This window comes from Rhinolophus sinicus, chromosome 17 (assembly GCF_057876585.1).
Source record: "Rhinolophus sinicus isolate RSI-liver-muscle chromosome 17, RSI-T2T, whole genome shotgun sequence".
Lineage (NCBI taxonomy): Eukaryota > Metazoa > Chordata > Mammalia > Chiroptera > Rhinolophidae > Rhinolophus > Rhinolophus sinicus.
Genome location: NC_142517.1, coordinates 105,178,512 through 105,193,824, shown reverse-complemented (window position 1 = coordinate 105,193,824; position 15,313 = coordinate 105,178,512). Strand labels below are relative to the sequence as shown.

The 15,313-nt window shown below is 33.8% G+C and overlaps 1 pseudogene; it reads right to left on the bottom strand.

Moving 5' to 3' along the window:
* Positions 1-14,552: 14,552 nt before the first annotated feature.
* Positions 14,553-14,945, bottom strand: LOC109457573 (GTP-binding nuclear protein Ran-like; annotated as a pseudogene).
* Positions 14,946-15,313: the final 368 nt, after the last annotated feature.

Below are 15,313 nucleotides of genomic sequence, written 5' to 3'. Positions count from 1 at the left end.
TATCCATTCATCTATTGAAGGACACTTTGGTTGTTTCCATGTGTTGGCCACCGTAAATAAAGCTGAAATGAACATTGGAGCACATAAGTCTTTATGGATAAATGTTTTCAGATATTTTGTGTAGATACCCAGGAGAGGGATTGCTGGGTCATATGGTAATTCTATTTTTAATTTTTTGAGGAACCTCCACAGTGCCTTCCCTAGCGGCTGCACCAGTCTGCTTTTCCACCAACAGTGTATAATGGTTCCATTTTCTCCACAGCCTCTCCAACACTTGTTACTATTTGTCTTATTTATGACAGGCATTCTACTTGGTGTGAGTGATATCTCATTGTGGTTTTTATTTGCATTTCTCTGATGATTAGTGATGTTGAGCAGTTTTGCATGTCTATTGGCCATTTGTATGTTCTCTTTGGAGAAATGTCTTTCAGGTCCTGTGTCCATTTTTTGATTGGATTATTTGTTTTTTTGTTGTTGAATTGTATGAGTTCATTATGTATTTCCGATGTTAGCCCCTTAATGGAGGCATTGTTTGTAAAACTCTTCTCCCATTCAGTTGCTTGCCTCTTTATTTTGTCGATGGTTTCTTTTGCTGTGCAGAATCTTTTTAGTTTGATGTAGTCCCATTCATTTATTTTAGCTTTTACTTCCCTTGCCTTCTCAAGGCAAAATGTAAGAATTGCATTTATTTGCAGAATCCTAAAATTTATATAATTACATTTCACTAGGCGCTTGAGTCAAGTTTCAGAAAGCAGTAACTTTGTGGTATTATATGTCTTTAAACAACGAAATGCACCCTCAAATTATCAGGAAATATGCGTGCATTTTATAAAGGTCCATAAACATCTCACTCTATACCAAACACTCTTCTCCATACTTTTAAAAGAGTAACTCATCAAAAAATATATATAAAAAAAATTAAAAATAAAAAGTTCTATCATTACCTTTTAGGTTAGGAAAAGGTAACACAAAATGGTTAAGTAACTTGAAATGCCAGAGCTGGGAAGAGTCCCTAGGTGCATTTGAGGGGTGGGAGCACACACTACAGTGCTGGGTGGGGTCCACGTTACTGAGTTAGAAGATCCCTCCTTGTTATGCTCTCAGGCTGCCCCCACCAGCATCTGGGATACTGTATTGGTGTCCTGTGGCTGTTCTAACCAATTACAAGTTAGTGACTTAAAACAACACACGTTTGTTCTTCTAGAGTTCTAAAGATTAGAAGTCTCAAATCAACGTATCGGTAAGGTTGCGTTTCTTCTGGAAGCTACACAAGATCATCAATTTCCTTGCCTTTTTCTGCATCGAGAAGCCACCCGTATCCCTAGGCTTGCCCTTACCCTAATCTCTTGGTCATGTCCCATTTCCTACTCCAAATATGATTTCCTTGCCTTCCTAGTGACCACATTGGTTCTACCCAGATAGTCCAGGGTAATACCCTCATCTCACGATCTTTAACTTATCACTTAAGATAAAACAGTTTCAAGTTCAGGGGTATTAGGATGTGGGCAGCTTTAGGGGACCACTAATAATCCCACAGAACCTAACCCAGGCAGTGTAACTCCTGAACCCCTGATCCAAAGTGTCTCTCTGGACTGTTTTACATGTTGCAGACTGTTTGTATGAAACATTCATGATTATCATAGGAATTGCTGTTATCTTTCTAGGTTCAGTTTACATGCCTGTAAAGTAAAAGGGTTTTCTTAAATGCACTCTAAACCCCAGACTATCATAAACATCTATGATTCTGTACTTCAAGCAAACTTTGTGGTTCTTCAATGAATCAAGCCTTTCATTCTTGAGTATCCATTGGAGTCCCAGTTTCCAAACAAGGGGCAGTTCACACATTTCATTTCCTTAATAAAATTTCTCAATACTCAAGTTAGTCATTCTTTTTCTAAATATCATATGCCGTCCACTGCACAATTGTTTATTAGTCAGTTACTGATCTTGCATACAGAAATCCTCCCACTTTCCTACCCCTGTACAAATTCCTTCTGTCTTTTGGGGATTACCTTTAATCATACCTCTTTCTATAAGCTTTTCTTGATGGCTCTACTATCTATCAACCAATATAATTCTAACCAAAACAACCCTGACAGGCTCAAGCCATTATGTTGAATAAAATTTAGTTCCATTCTCTTCTATTACATTGAATTTCTTTGATCATGGCCCTGCTTTGAGACTTTTACTTACATCAACCATGTTGTCAGATCCAGGGCTGAGCCTGCCTTATGAACCCTGGCATGTCGTCCTCTATCTGTTCTATGCACAAGATGGAGGGTTTTAATAAAAGTCCCATGCTTAGGGCATGTCAAAACCATGCAACCATAATAGAGGAAATATGCACTGCATAGTTGAAATTTACAAAGGCTATTAGAAGAAATATGACTACTTCATAAAAAAAATTGTTTTATAAGACTAGCTAGAATTCGAGAATCATAAAAGAGGAAAAGCATTACTCTCTCTCTGTCTTTCTATAATAGAAAACTTCCTAATGAAAGTATCCTCACAAAGCGACTTTATCTATGTTTACTAAAGTGGAAAAAATAATTAATTGTATTGACATATTTATCTATGACAATTTTTTTATTTGGATCCCTATGGGTCTTAATTAAAATTTAATCAAATTACTTAATTTCCATAAGAGTTAAAAATTTATTATGAATCTATATGAAGAAACATATAAAAAATAATGCTCTAAAGCATTTAGGTATTAGGAAAACTATTTATAGAAGTGAAGTTAAGTACAACCCAAACAACCATTTTATTAGTATATTTGGTGATTTCCATGCTCTATACCTTATTATAGCTGGGACGTTTGTTCTAAAAATAGTAAAATAAATCCATCATCTACTAGGGACTTAAAAGTATCTATGTGGCATCTAACTTTCATTAGGACAAACACTGTAAAGAGCATTAGAAATAATGTATTTAGTTTTATTATTTTTGTTTTTGAAAATTGATCAAGCCATAGATTTCTAAGCTCTGTGGGCTCTCTAAAAGCTGACCGTAAGAAATAAAAACTTTAAATAACAACATTTCTTAAGGCTGGAATAATTTGAATTTAGGAAGTTTACTTTGAAAATATTTAGTTTAAATATGTGCTTTTTCTCATGAATAGAAATGAAAATACCTAAAGCTCCTTAACTATCATTTTCCAAACCCCAGACACTACACAATACCTAATTTCCAGGGTTAATCTATGTAGTTACATAAAATGTATTCACTGAATAAAAAGATTGCTTATAAGATTTACGTACTCAGCCCCCTCAGGTCACTTAAAATATGGCTTGGTTGTATATAATACATTATTTTCTACCATAACTTTCTAATTGTGGACAAGAGATTAAAATGTATGGGATTTTAATACACCGAAACTTGCTGTGGACTTGGTATATTGGCTAAACACATGTTTTATGTAGATTTAAAATAATTTCACATAAAGCAGCCAGTATTTTTTAAATGTTGTCATTAGATAGAGATTAAAATGCAAGTGCTGATCCAATTTTTCAGAGATTCTATGGAAAATTGCTATACAGAGCTGAACATTCTGTATTTCTTTACAGTCTTACAAGCATCTATAAATGTAGACTAACATTTTTTAAAGTATCTACTATTTTATTTTTATACCCACAATTCTCATCTTTTCAGAATGTATTTGAAGTAAAAAACAAACAAAACAAAAGTGACATAAGTAATTCAATTCTCTAAGGAACTGGGCCAAGAATCAGGGACTTTCTGAGAAAACATGACTGTATTTGTTTATAAAACAGAAAATATAAAGAGACATCAATATATATTATGTATTTAGTAAGAAGGTTGAGGAAGAAATTTGTTTAAGCATAGTCAGAAAAAAGGTATACATGACTGACATTCTTTCAAAATGGGAAATTAAGCCTACGTTTAGGAGTTTTTTGAGCTTCAAAAAATTTTTGGTTAGAGCTGCTATTATTACATAAAATGGAGTTATTTACAAATAATGCCATGCTCAACAGCTAATAATGGTCTTCCAAGGGAGGAATACATATTTAACCAACAAATGTTCTCATCATCCTTAATGGGGCCAAATGAAACATATTTGGTCGAACAATTGAGTTAATTTGAGAGAGGATTTTCTACTAAGACAAGTGCTAAATACTAAAATTGGCTATTAAAGGACAGTGTATCTCTTTCACTGGAGGTTTCTTGCTTTGTTTTATTTTACTTAACATATATCGTAGTACCATACATTTCTGATATACTTAATTATATCTCTAATATCGGTTTCCATGTACCAGCCGCTGTCCACTACCCAAGTTTCCAGAAAAAACGTCTGTAGTCACTTCAGATTTAACAGATATGTGCCTGTTTTTAATAGGAAAATTTATCAGGCAGCAGGAGCCTTTGGATGTCACTGCTTCAGCTGGCTGCTACAGGTCATTGCCGTACATTCTTCCCTTATCAAATTGAATCAGACAGTGGCAATAATCTGATTGCATTCAGCGTGGTGCCTACAGAAACATCTTTGCTTTCTGAACTGCTATTGTATTCATCTTTGTTAGATTGCATCCAGTTTCATTAAGGAACTTTGCTGCAAGGTTTGATTCACAATACAGAGGAAAAAATCAAAAGCAAAACACTGAAATTGTCTTGAGAGACTTCAATAACATCAGTTTAAATTTGTCATAACTCAAAATAAATTCAAAGAAGACAAGTGAAAAGAAAAGTTTAGCAGGAAATTGTTTTTTTCCATAAGATACAACTTTCTTGGCATACACACGTCACTTGGCCTTTCTGATTGTATTTTCACCCAACAAATAAGAATGAAAAATATATAAAGGAAAGATCTATATAAACTGTAAAGTGTCCCTCAGATAGAACCCAAATATCTATAGGCTGGAAGAGCTTGTAATGGCAATGATTTCATATTAGTCCTAAAATCATACATGGCTGACGTCCATCCATCTACACAAGTGAAACCTTCAGAAGCCCCACCCAACCCCTTGTCCTTCTCAAGCCCCTTCCCTTCCAATTATATCTCAGGGAAAGTCTCCTCCATTTTTTCTTGTTCCTCTTCTCTGTGACTACTCTCAAGTATTTCCTCTAGTCATTTTTGTGCTACTAAAGCCATGCTTTATTTTGGGAGAAATTTGAAGTCTAGTCCCCAAACTTCTCTGCCTGTATTCCAGTCCTCAAAAGACCTTTAGTAAGAAGCACCCCTCTGTCGTCTATAGGTGTCAAACATTTAGTCGTGTGCTGGAGCAGCTCACACTGATTGTCTGGAACCAATTACTATATTTCAGGGATTCTTGGAGCAAGTTGCTAAACATTAATCGATATTATATTATACAAACTACAATAAAATAAATTACATTGAAAACAAGGAAAATAACAACTTAAAACTTACCACTTCTAAATGAGTTTATTACATTTTACCGTTATCTATTTTTCTGTTGAGGTTATTTGTACCTGTTGTATCTCTATGGTGCAAATACTATGTAATGACAAACTACAGTGCATACTTATCAACTCCACATTCAATGAGCTCGAGTTGATAGCTTAAATATCATCCACAGAAGAGCAGTTTAGTGGTGTGTTGGCAGATGTTTACCAACCAGATCTTTGGGGCGGGGGGGGGGGGCGGGGGGAAGACTGGATTTGTAGTGTTTGTCAGGTTCTGTGGTATAAATATCCCAGAATAGCTAACCAGGTTGTAAACCTTCTGAAAACCTGACAGCTTCTTCTGGTGAACTGGTTGAAACTGGCTCAAAGATAGCAGTGAATATTTGATCCCAGAGATAATAAAACTGGCAAACATTAACAATTAATTTTTTATTGTTTTGTTTTCTCTGGTTTTTATTTTTGTTGTTTGTTTGTTTTTATTTTGTTTTTAAGCCATTTGTTAAACATCTCCCAGCACAAAACAGTATCAGGTAGAGTTTCTGAGACCCAGTGTGAAGCAAGCTCTTCCATTTTCTCATTTTCTGCTTTTACTCAAGGTTGTTTCCAAGACCTGGGGCTTTGCCTAAATCAGAGGTAGGCAAACGATGGCTCCATCTGACCTGCAGTCTGTTTTTGCATTGCCTTAGACATGAGAATATGTTTTCTTGCCTTAGACATGAAAATATGTTTTCATTTTGAAATGGTCATAAAATAAAACAAAGAAGGATATGCTATGGGGACCATATGTGGCATACACAATTTGAAGTATTTACTGTTTGGCCATATAAGAAAAAGTGTGGAACTCCTGTTCTAATTCCTTAGTCTTCAGTTTTTGCCTGGGCTATAATTTTGGTTCTTCTGTCAAATATCAATCACTCCAGGTGAATATTACTGGATCATAATTCTGTCTCACATTTGTTGATTTCCATGAGCTATTTTATCTACCCTGCTTTTTATTATTTCAGGCCCAACAGCTATATAGTTCTTAAATATTTCTCCTGTCAAAAGCAAAAATCCGGAAAAAAAGTAGGTGTTCGATTTTTAAATATTTAATCATGTGCCGCTATAGGAATGAATCAGTTTCTAGAAAGAATAGCAGAGAATGAAACAAGCACACAGAGAAAAGCAGGTGGGAGAGTCTCATGGAGTAGAAGTGATTGTTAGTGTCCTCATTCATTACCCATCACAAACAGGCATGGTGCTGACACTGGGATGCCTGCTCAGTAAGCAGAGACAAACACACCCACGTCGGACCCCAGCTGGCTGGTTCTAGGCCTCTGCATCAAGGCTGGCTGTAATTTTAATCCTGGTTCTATGAGATACTGGAATATCCTAAAATCCCCTATGATTAACCTGTTGTGAGCTAATTTATTGTTCCAAGCCTAAAAGAATGAGATTCCTATGTTTTTAGGGATTTAAGAAATTCCGTACAGTCATTTGAATATTTCTAATTAGTCTACAAGCAGAGTTCTGGCACTCATTTTACATGCATTGCAGTCTTAGCGCTAGCAGAGCAAAAAGGAAAAACTGTGATTCAGTTACAAAAGTATGACAGAGCTAGAATTGTTCGGTATGGACCTTCCTCAAAAAGTTAAAAACAGAACTACCATATGATCCATCAATTTCACTTCTGGGAATATATCCAAAGGAAACAAAACTGAAAAAAAAAAAAAAAATCTGCATCCCAATGTTCACAGATGCAGTATTTACAATAGCCAAGATACGAAAACAACTTAAGTGTCCATTGATGGATGAATAAATTAAAAGGTTGTAGTACATATATCCAGTGGAATATTATTTAGCCAAAAAATTTAAGGAACCCCTGCCATTTGCAACAACATGGATGGACCTTGAAGACATTATGTTAAGTAACATAAGTCAGGCATAGAAAGACAATACTGTATAATTTCACTTATATATAGAATCTAAAACAAAACAAAACAAAAAAAAACCCTCAGAAACAGAGACCAGATTGTAGATTGTCCTAACCAGAGATGAGAGGTGAAATGGGGAAGAATTAAAGGAGGCCAGTCAAAAGGAACAGACTTCCAGTTATAAGATAAACATGTACTAGGGATGTTATGTACAACATCACGACTATAGTTAACCCTGAAGTGTGATATACATGAAAAGTCTTAAGAGAGTTGATCCTAAGGTTCTCATCCCAAGGAGAATTTTTTTTTTTTAATTGTATCTATAGGAGATGATGAATGTTAATTAAACCTACTGTGGGACTCTTTTCACAATGTATGTAAATCAAACCATCATGCTGAACACCTTAAAATTATACAGTGATTGGGGGTGGCGGTTAGCTCAGTTGGTTAGAGCCTGAGGCTCGTAACACCAGGATGGCCGGTTCGATCCCCGCATGAACACTGTGAGCTGCGCCCTCCACAACTAGATTGAAACAACTACTTGACTTGGAGCTGATGGGTCCTGGAAAAAGCACGCTTAAAAAAAAAAAAAAAAGTAATTGTGGTTTAAAAGGTTAAGAATTGCAAAAACCGCAATTACTTTAAAAAATATATATGCAGTGAGGTATGTCAATTATTTCTCAAAAAAAAAAGGAAAAACATAACTGTATTATATTCTTAATACCGTTATCCTTATTTATATTTCTTTTAGCTATTTTTTCATTTCTCTCTCTAGCTTTATTAAGATATCATTGACATATAACATTGCATAAGTTTAAGGTACACAATGTGTTGATTTCATACAATAAAGTTTTAGACACATGAAAAAACTACTGTGTTTTACCATGTGTAATGTGCTTCTGTGTATAATATGCACCCACATTTTTGACTCAAACTTTCAGGAAAAAAATCTTTCGTTTTAATTTTTTAATTCAAATGTTTATTTGTTTACATTAAGGTACTTGTTTTTTGTATTATAAAGGAATTTTAGCGTTTATTTTTTAACATATTATGGTACAAGAAATTTTACGTAACCAATAATTACAAATCATAAGAACAGATACAAAATACAAGAAATTTTATATACTGGTAACAAACTTATGATATTTATGCATCATAGAAAGCCAAGAACTCTTTGTCAATGCAAGTTAGTCCTAAATTCAACAAACCTGATTGTTGTGTTCCAGGGTATTATTTTGCATAAGGATATCATTATTGACTTCTAGAGTTACACTTTTAACTTATAAGCATAAATAAAAGAATTAAAACATTTATACAGATACAGAATTAGTATTACTCAAGTATAATGCACATCCTTATTTTTTCCTTACAAGTTTGGACAAAAAAGTGCACATTATACACGGCAAAATGCATTTTCTTTGCAACTCTGACTTGCAGAGCAAGGAAATATGTGACCCCAAAACTATTACTTCTCTTCTTATTAGTCAGTGTATGGTATTTGATGATGTCAAATTCTCTTGTTTCTAAGCATAGACAGAAAAATAAAAAATATTCTCCATGAACCTTCCTTGATCTCTCCAGCCAGAAGCAATCCTTCTATTCTGAATATTCAAAAAATGTTGTTTCTTGAAATGTGTTTTTTTAGCTAGTTTAACTTATAATTTTAAAATTATCTTTTAAATATCATGTAGAGAGATCTCAGAAATCATGTTCTTTATTAAGTACATTTAAACACTTCCTTGAGCAGAATTTCAAAGTACACATAAACATACACCCACCAAGAGAGATGTCTAATTTTAAGACTTTTTGACTGGCCATAATCCTAAATATATTTTTGAGAAATGTTATGAGACAATCAAGAGTAAAACAAGGAATTTCATTTAAGAAACAATTATTAAATAATAATATAACACTAAGCATAAACAAACCATAAATATAAATATACACAAATTATATGCGAGTATTTGAAGCTGGAAAAATATCTAGCAGGATATGACCATTTTACAAATAAAACAAAGGAGACTCAATGAACTCATGTGCTTTGTCTAATGTTACAATGATATAGGGTAAAACTAGAATCCATATGTCCTTATTAAGAGAGTTTCTTCTCCCCCTCTCTCTCCACCTAAATGAATAAAAGTGAACAGGACATATTTATACTGAAGCAAAGAATCATAAAATATACATAGTGGCATTTTATTATATATAAAATAGACAATAGAAACCTAGAGACCATATTAGAACATTGATATTAAGGTTATCCAATGAATAATAAGATGGGATGAAAAAAATTATCAGGAATCAGTCGATTTAATTTTTTTAATGTTTCTGAGAAGCAAATTTTAGCTCTTGAACACAGACATGAATAATCAGTTCAATTTTAAACGATTTGTTCAGAAGTAAAATATGACAGCAGAGTGATCACAAAAGTTAATTTATGAATTTTAACCTGACATAAAACTTCCAGATATTCGTGTAATTATTTCTAACTTGAATGTAAACAAAATTATTCCAGGACAAACTTATTTCAGAGCTTCTCTGAACAGAAATCATGTTTTCTGCACTTAGGAAATAAGCACGACAGTATGGAAAGTATGTTTTATTTTTATTTTTTGTAATGTGGACATCTGTCTCTCTATGCTGGAGAACATGAATACAGCTCACAGGATAGGTGCCACATGGTGAGATTTTTTTCAGTTACCATGGCTCAAATACAAGGCGGAAGTGAAGAATCATCCTTCTTGCTGAATACTCTGGGCCTCATAGGAAATAAGAGCTGAACCTTTCCTAATTCTATATGGGTAACAAAGTGATGTAATGTTTACATTATTGAAATGTTTGGAATATGTGTCCTCTTATATAATATGTTGCATTTAAATGGTACGCATAATCTGTTCTTTATTTAAGATGCTACAATTAGTTGCTATGGATAGCACATTTTCTTGCATAATATCTCTTCATTCCCTTGATGTTTTCTAACTACATGAGAAATCATTTTCAAGCATACGGAACCTAATCTTATATCACCCTTTGGCGTTTTCAAAAGCTATATCATAGTTTGCTTAATGTAAATGACTCATCAAATTCATACAGTAATTGCAGTAAAGTATTATAATCGCATTTTCTAAAAATGTCTCCTTTAAAAAATATCTAACTTCTTACAGATAACTAAATAGTCAAAGAGTTCTACAACTGAATGAGGAAGAACATTTATGGGAAAATGCAGAGAAAAAGAAATGCTTTGCCAGGCAGTCCATTTGTGATGCTGACATTCACAGTTATTTTCCCTTTGAAATTTTTAGGTTCTGGGCTTAAACATTGTGATCCAAGAGAGATCACAGAAATAATGCACTAACAGTAACCTGCTACATTCACCTCATAGAATGTGAATGAACCCTAATGGCATGGGCATTCTAAACCAAGGTGAAGGAGGTAGAGCTTCTGTAGGAATGAAGAAATTGTGAAGCAGCTATGTAACTGTTAGGGGAGTCAGAGAGGACTAGTATGTTTCCTGAATACAATACATGGCTTACGTCTACTAATACATGGGATTTTTCTAGATTAAAACTTGAATAAAATGTGAGGACTATTATTGAAAAAGAATTTTGAAACCAGTTGATACAAAAGTTAGATTCATTTGTTCAGGACTGCTTAGCTTGGGGATACTTGCATTGGAAGATTCAATATTTGTGCAAAATGTGCTTCAACATAGACCCACATTGCAAGCCCAATGGACTTCTCACAATATGCCACATCTAATAGATTCCCAAGGAATCAACAGAACAAAAACAAAACCAAACATAAAGAAACCAACCTCCAAGACTACTAATAAGTACATTCAACAAGGTCATAAAATATAAGATAAGCATTCAAAAACCAATTTGTATCTCTATATTCTAGCAATAACAACCAACATTAAAAGCATAGTACTAATTACAATTGCTCGAGAGAGAGAGAGAAAGAGAGAGAGAGAGAGAGAGAGAGAGAGAGAGAGAGAGAGAGAGAGAGAAACACTTAGGTTTAAAATCTAACAAAACATGTACAGGGCATTTATGCTGAAAACTATAGAACACTGGTGAAATACACCAAAGAAAATCCTAATAAATTGACAGAAACAAATCATTGATGGATTGGAAGACTCAACATAATAAAGGTGTTTGTCTTACCCAAACCAATATATTTTAACACAACTCTTATCAAATGAACAGCAAAATATTTTTATATATAGTCCAAGTTCCATTAAAATTTATCTAAAGGCAGACAGACTATAATAGCTCAAACAATTTTTAAAAATAAGAATAAGAGAAATTCCTTTATTCACTTCAAGATTTATTATAGAACTACATTACTTATATTTAATACATGGTATGATTGATGGATAGACACATAAATCAAAGGAACAAAATAGAGAACACAGCTACAGACCAACAAAAGCATGTCAAACTGATTTTTGACATCAGTGAAAAAGCAATCTAAATGAGGATTGATAGCTTTTTCAACAAATGGTGTTAGACCAATTACATAACTTCAGGGGAAGAAAAAGAAAGAAAAGAAAGGAGAGAGAAAAGAAGAAAGAAGAGAAGGAGGGAGAAAGATAAAAATAAAAAGAAACACTGACACCTTATTCAAAATTTAACTCAAAATGAATCATAGATTTAAATGTAAAACACAAACTATAAAACTTTTGGATAAAAATTAGGAAAAAACATTTCAGGATCTTGTACCAGGCACACGGAGTTCTTATTAACACTAAAAACATGAGTCACAAAAGGAAAGTTTGATACATTGGACTTAATCAAAATTAAAAATGTTTGGTCTATGAAAGATTCTGTTAAGAGGTTGAAAAGGCAAGCTTAAAACTGGGAAAAAATATTTTCAAACCATGTATCTGACAAAGGACCAGCATCTAAAATTTATAAAGAACTTTCAAACCCAGGAAGAAACATTACCCAAAGAGTATAGCAACATAAGAAGCATGTGAAAAGATGTTCAACATCATTAGCTAGGAGGAAATGCAAATTAAAACTACTGTGAGATATCATTGTGTTTTAGAATGGCTAAAAAAAAAACTAAAAAAAACTGATGACACCAAATGCTGGTGTGATGGAGGGAAGCCTGTTCAGTCTTTACTAGTGGGAACCTGTAATAGAAACAGTACATCCACACTATGAGATACTACTGAGGTTATTTCTGATTTACAGTAGTATTTCATAGTGTGAATGTACTGTTTCCATTACACATTCCCACAAGTAAAGAGTGGGGGTGGAGGGTGGGGATGATGTAGAAGGTGAGGAGATTAGAAAGAACAGTTGGTAACCACAAGATTGCCAGTGGGATACAAAAGTCAGTTTGGGGAATATAATCAACAATGTTGTAAAGATTTTATAGAGTATCCGATGGACACTTGTCTCATTAGGGAGACCACTTCAGGGATGGTGTAGATGCCTGATTACTGCACTGTACACCTGAAGCTGAAGCTGAATAATAATGAATATTAACTATAATTAATAGCATATATATATATATATATATATATATATATATATATATATATATAATTAATAGCATATATATATAACTATAATTAATAGCAAATATATATATTTTTATAACATATATATATATATATGTTACAAGAAGCGGAGTACAGCATTAGGAATAGAGACAGTGCAATTGTAAGGGCTGTGTACGATGTCAGAGGGCTAGTAGATTGCGGGAGGGGGGTTATCACTGTGTGAGGGATATAAATTATAAATGTCTAACTATTACATTGTTTTGTACACCTGAAACTAATAAAAAAAAAAGAAGAAAGAAAGAAATACTACTGAGCAACAAAAACAAATGAACTATTGATACATGTAACAACCTGTATGAATCTCCAGAGAATTATGTTGAGTAAAAAAAGCCAATAATCCCCAAAGCTTAAATACTGTATCTTTGCATTTGCATAACATTCTCAACATAATAAAAGAACTAAAATGGAGCATAGGTTAATGGTTACAGGGGTTAAGGAGCAGATAGGGCAGGAAGGAGTGAGTGTGGCTCTACCAGGGCACAATGGGGGATCTTTGTGGTGAGGGGAATACTCTCCTTCTTGACCATATCAATGTCAATATCCTGCTTGTCGTCTTATACTCCAGTGTTACAAGATGTTGCTATTGGGGGAAAGTGGGTGAAGGGCACAGGAGATCTCTCTCTGTTATTTCTTAAACTTCATGTGAGTCTACAATTATTTCAAAAATAAAGTGTTTAAATTTAAAATTTAAAAATAAATAAATATCGAGAATTATAAAAGAATAACATTCATCTTATTCTCACTATCTTGGATTAATCACTGTTAACATCTCTATGACTTTTTTAGGAAATATCAGTCTCATTATATTTAAACCAAATATGCACAAATTATAATGACAATGAGTTTAAATATTTAGAATGATAGCTGTCAGATGATGATAGATAGATAGACAGATGATAGATGATAGGTAGAGAGATATCTGGATCATATTTAGAATGATAAAATTGCAGTTAAGTAAAACGATAAATTGATAGCAAATAAATATAGGTAAATAGATCTATGTATACACATATATGCATAATACGTACATATATATTTAAATTTAAAAGTGAAGCTATTGTGAAAGTAAAACTTCAAATATATGTTTCTTCAAAATGAGACATTACTCTCTAAAATAATAGCGTAAGAAAGAGAAAAAGACAAGTTATTAAAAGCTTTTAAGAGTGGTGTCATATTTTTAAACTTAATGTTTTCATTACAGGCAGTAGAGATTTAATACCTGATATGAATATTAACACTCAAATTTTCTCCTAACTCTCCTCCCCTCAACCTCTTGATTGACGTGAGTTATATTATTTTTCCATTATCTAATTTAATGCATTTATCTTTTTTTTTTCAGATATTTGAAATACAACTTTATTCTGACTCTAAATGAAAAAACATGGGAATGACAGTAACAAACAAGATTTCACCACGGAATATTATGATGTGACTGTAGAAGTCTTATATTTGAAACTCAATAAGAAAACAACTGCATTCCAAAACAGCTAAATATGCATGTCTGAAAAATGAAGGTATTTTTTAACTGCTACATTCACCCCGAAATCCATTCATCTCCTTCAGCATCCTAAAGATTAAGCATATTTTCTGCTTAGCTATGTAATAAAGAGACAAACGCTGCGCCACAGACATCACAGGACAGTGGCCTATAAAACTAGACTTCTGACGCTGGGCCCCAGCTTTCACACGTTGTGGTCCTTGTCTGCGGGAGCAGTGGTCTGAGCAACCTGTAGGTCATGCTCTTACTGTGCTGCCAGAGCGGGGTCCATCACAGCCTCCAGTGGGGCAAGGGCAGGCTTGGTAATGAACTCCAAGCTAGGGTCTCTGATGAGTTTTCCAGCAAGCCAGAGGAAGAGCTTTTCAAAGCTGTAGTTACTTTTGTCAGAGATGTCATGGTAGTACCTCAGATTCTTCTTTCTTTCAGTGGAAAACAACTGATTTTGTCTTAACTTTCCTTCCTTATCATCCTCTTTGTTGTCACACAGACTAATGGAGATGTCATCACATACTCGTATCAGATATCAATGCCAGTAAGGCACATTCTTGTAAGTAACTCTTGAAGTTACATCAAACATTATAATGGCACACTGGACTTGGATGTAATAGCCATTTCTTAGTCCACCAAATATCTCCTGACTAGGTGTATCCCATACATTGAACTTAATAGGTTCTCTGTTGGTATGGAACACAAGGGATGGACCTCAACACCTAAGGTAAAGTAGCTACATACTTTTTTTCAAATTCACCAGTCAAATGATGTTTCACAAATGTAGTTTTTCCAGTCCCACCATCACCAGCCAGTACAAGTTTGAACTAAAATTGGGTTCTCTTTGGGTAGTCATTGTGATGTTACTTCCAGAAGCATCTAGAGAGGCCCATTTCTATCTTCTATTCTTTAGCCACATAACTTTTTAGCATTACCCAGTTCTACATTTAAATAGAT